Genomic DNA, 4,804 nt, shown 5'->3' on the forward strand with positions numbered 1-4,804 from the left:
CTGCACGGAAGGTAAGGATTTTACCACACAACCACTACTGCCCCCACTCCAGATTCACTAAATACTAAGACCAATATTCAAGAGGAAGATCGCTAGTTTCTCCAAGGATGGGCCTTTCTCCTTCCCTCCCCGCCTACTTTGGCTGACCCACCTCTGCTGACATCGCTCACCTCTTGAGAGAGTTGCCTCACCTCTGTCCCTCTGCTCTGGGGATGAGCTCAGATCCTCAGTACCTCAGGCACTCTCCCCAAGAAAGGACAGGAGTTCTGTGAATGCACAGACCTGGACAAGTAGTCTGTCTAGGGGAGTGGCTGGTAGTTGCCAGGACCACTCCTCTTGCTCTAAGAAAGGGCAACAGCTACCCAGGATATGTGAACCTAGACAAGGACCCTTTGGACCTCAGTTTCTCTTTTCATAATATGCGAAACAATCACTTTCCCAGGAAGTGTGCAGAACACAAAGTAGATGTTATCAGAAGGCATTCTGGGCTTCAGAGAAAGGCACTCATGAGCTGACCAGCTTCAAACAGCCTCAGGAATCGGAATAGTATGAGGAATAACGAAGGCATGAAGTGTGCTTAAGAGAGCAAACGAAGAGGTTTTCACAGAATTGTGAAGACTTTAGCTGTGATGCTTTTTCTCCTTTACTGACAGTAGTCTCTGTGTGTTTTAGAACCTTTGACTTTCTAGCAAAAAAAAAACACACACACAAAAACCAAATTTCTGACTGCTTCTACCTTTGGAAGAGAAATTTCCTCTCTCCAGCATGCATGTCTCATACAGGTCATATTCACAAGTACACCTACTTATTTGACTTCTGTTCATATAAACATACGTGGTGCTGTGGGTTAATGCGCCAAACTGCAAAGTTTGAACTGCAAGGTCGGTGGTTCAAGCTCACCAGCTGCTCAATAGCACTTAACAACAACAACAACAGCTGCTCCTAGGAAGCCCTATACAGGGTCGCTATGAGTCGGAATCGACTCGACAGCATTTAACAACAACAACAACAAATTTGTTAAGTGCTGTCGAGTCGGTTCCGACTCATAGCGACCCTGTATAGGGCTTCCTAGGAGCTGCTGGTTAGTTTGAGCTGCCAGCTATCTTGTGGTTCTCAGTCCAGTGTTTATCCTATAGCACCACACCAGGACTCCACACATATGTATGTATGTATATGACTGGGAAAAGCAAGGCGTTGGGAACAAACTAGACCTGGATTTGAACTGTGACTTTTTCATTCTCTGTGTTGACAGTTGCCAGTCAACTAACTTCTGAGTTTCTTTCATTTTAAAATCTGAGAAACAATCATCCCTGCCTATCTAGAAACTCAGTTTGGTGACTTGTAACTAGTAAATCCTTGAGCGCTGGCTATTGGGTGCCCAGATAGAACCATAAACTCACGTATTGTATTGTACACACAGGTTCAGATTCACATCCAGGCGACTTATACAAGCTGGCTTCAGGCCCCCTCCCCCGCATCTCAGTTCTCAGGTCCTCAATCTCTTTTGGTTTGTTTTTTACTCACACCAGGACCCCAGGGACATACAAGGAGCACAATAAAAGCCTGGCCAATCTGGCATTGTGCCCCACTTCCCTTCCACATAAAGGCTGTCTAACCGCCAAGCATCTGGTCTGAAAGACTCAGCCAGGACCTGCTCAGCATCTGCTGCTTTGCTTAAAGGACGTGCTAACAGGAAAGTGTCTGATTCCTTTCCACCCCAAACAGGAAGCGCCTGCCACTGTCCAGAGGACTGGGTGGCCGGTCATTTAGGAGTAGTCTCCCCTGTGAAAACCAGAAAACCAGAGGCTTGCTCTCTAGGAAGGCCAGATGAGCACAGCTCCTCTGAGTGTGGGGGGTGGGAGAGGTGACAATGGTCATATACTATCCATGACACGGGACACACAAAGTGCATGGTCATCAAGCACTTAGTCTGTGCCCCATGGGAGACATAAGAAAGTCCTAGATAAGGCCTTTTTTTCCTTTGTATTTAAATTACACAATGATACTTTATGGAAAATTTCTGCCCCTTTTAACTTTTTATCATGATTTGGGTGAAGGTTTATAGAGCACTGTAAGAGTACCTTTCCCACTTCCTCCCTGTGTTTAGTGTACGTCTTTCCTACCCTTTCCTGCCTTCTGAACTTTTATCCCTGGGCAAATGCTACTCCTTTGATTTCATGTGGTTGATTATTCTAAGAAGTGTGTACTTCCCTAATGTCATTGTTCACTTGATAGAACAATAACAAACTGAGCCATGGGAGTGAGTTCAGTTATAAGCATGAAGGTGACTAATAATGGCCATAGTCTGTCTCTGTTTTCCATCAATCTCTGACTAACCAGTAAACCTGGTCATTTTTATGCTTTTAAATTTTGTTCCACAGTTTCCTCCCACTCTATCCAGGAATCTCCTACAATCTTCCTTTTCCCGGCGGTCAGCATGGTAGCCAGGTATCATTTAGTTCTTTTGGTCTCAAGGTCATGGAGGCTGGGGTCTACATAGTTCCTTTAGTCCTTTGGATTGTTTCCTTGTGTCTTTGATTTTCTTCACTCTTTGCTCTGGATAGGGAGACACCTAAAGATGATTGCTTACAAGCTTTGAAGATCCGAGTTTACTACTCACAAAAGTAGGATCTAGAACATTATCTTTGTGGACTATGTTATGCCAGTTGACCCATGAGGCTATCTTGATGAGGCCTTTGAGCTTGAATTTACAGACAAGTCAAAGAGACAAGTCATGCTCTCCTAGTCTCATTTATTTATCAATGTAACAATGTAAATACAAGGTTGGTTTGCTTTCTTTCATCTTCTTCTGTTTTTAGTGACCACTGTCAGGCACTGTACTAAGTACTGGGGATTCATAGATGAATTATGTAGCCCAACCAAAGAACAAATCAGCCTCTAATCAGGTCCTCAAACCCTGAATTATGTGGTGCAACTGTGAATTCCACAAGATTTTAAAGAGGCTTAAGATCATTGTGGTCAGGCTTTTACTCTGGTCTGAATAATAAATAACATTTTCCCTGCTTCCACTCTTGCCCCAAGGTCTCAAGACAGCGGCCAGAATAATCCTGGTAAAACAGGTTGGATCATGTAGGGCCTCTTCTCAAATGGCTCCCTCTAATGATCTACCACAAAGAGCTCTGCTGCTAAATGAAATGTCAGCCGTTCAAACCCACCAGCCACTCACAGGAGAACAATGTGGCAGTCTGCTTCTGTAGAAATGCACTCACTCACTGCCACCGAGTTGATTCCAATTCTGTTTAGGGTTTCTGAGGCTGTAAATCTTTATAGGAGCAGGAAGCCTCATCTTTTTCCCACTGAGTGTCTGGTGGGTTTGAACTGCCAACCTGGTAGTTAGCAGCCCAGTGCTTATCCTACAGTGCCACCAGGCTTCCTTTTGTAAAGATTATCACCTATGGGACAGTTCTACTGTGTCCTATAGGGTCACTGTGAGTTGGAATCGACTGGAGAACACACAATAATGACTACCAATACAATGGTTTATCGAGAGTATCTGGGTGATGTGAAATGTTAACTCACTCAGCTTGCTAACTAAAGGTAGGTAGTTCGAGGCCATCCAGAGGTACCTTAGGAGAAATGCCTGGTGAACTATTTTTGAAAAAAACAACCAGTCATTGAGAAACCTATGGAGAAGAAGTCTATTCTGACACACATGGGGTTGCCATGTGTCAAAATTCACCTGAAGGCAACTTGAAAGATTTTCGTAATTTCCCCTCTCGCTCTGAGTAAAGCGGACAGAGGCAACCCAGAAAAAATAGCAAGAAGACTACCAGCTATGAACTGGTAGGACAAAGGGAGGAGGGGTTTACTAGAACCCAGGAGCCAAGACCACTAGTAGGAGCTAGGAATTCAGAGAAGACAGCTGCTGCTTGCCACGCTGTCTGAGGCAGAGAGTAAGAGGGGAAAGGGACGCGCTGTTCCCTTTCTTCTAGCATCTAATTTCCCAGGTGGCTTGGGAGCTGTGGTACTTTCTGTCTTCCTAGAAAGCAAGTCTCTGACTACTCTGAGGCTCTGCATGGGAGCTGGGGAGCTGCTTGTAAATGACCTAATTGACCAGGCTATCCATACCTTGAATTGGCCAATTCTAGCTGGAAGTTACCTGATAAGTAACTCTGATACTAAAATAAGGGGTCAACTCCCCACACAAGGAAGTGAGGAATGGGGTCAGGGGCCAAATGTCCAGACACATTCTGCTAAAGCTACTATCTGCAAAAGGTACCCGTGGACTTCCTTAAAGATATAGATTGAGGCCAGGACAGCTTAGCGTAGGTAGAGGAAGGAAGATCATCTTGCAGCACCAAGATGACTGGGTGAAGGGTGAACATTTGTTGCAGTTAATACACGAAATAGAAAAACCTTAGAAGGAGCCCTTGGGTGGTGCAAATGTTTCACACACTTGGCTGCTAACCAAAAGGTTGGAGTCCACCCAGAGACGCCTCAGTAAGAAAGATCTGGTGATCTGCTTCCCGAAAAAACTCAGACACTGACAACTCTGATACAAAAGGGGTCGCCATGGGTCAGAATCAACTCTATGTCAACTGATTTAAAAGCCTGGAAGGTGGGGATGGCACAGAAGCCAATTTGTGAGTCAGTCTGTGGTAGAGAAGGGCTCTTGGAAAGAAATCCCAGAGCAGTGTAGATCTGCCAGACATTGTCTGATTCAAGTTTGGGAGACCTCCTGGGGACACTGTGAAAAGAATAGTGGGCTTGGTCCGAAGGTCTGGCTGTGAGGTCTGCTTTTGTCCCTAACTGTCTAGGTGAAATTGGTAAAGAATTTCACCTC

Source organism: Chrysochloris asiatica, unplaced genomic scaffold (assembly GCF_000296735.1).
Source record: "Chrysochloris asiatica unplaced genomic scaffold, ChrAsi1.0 scaffold00007, whole genome shotgun sequence".
NCBI classification, from domain to species: domain Eukaryota; kingdom Metazoa; phylum Chordata; class Mammalia; order Afrosoricida; family Chrysochloridae; genus Chrysochloris; species Chrysochloris asiatica.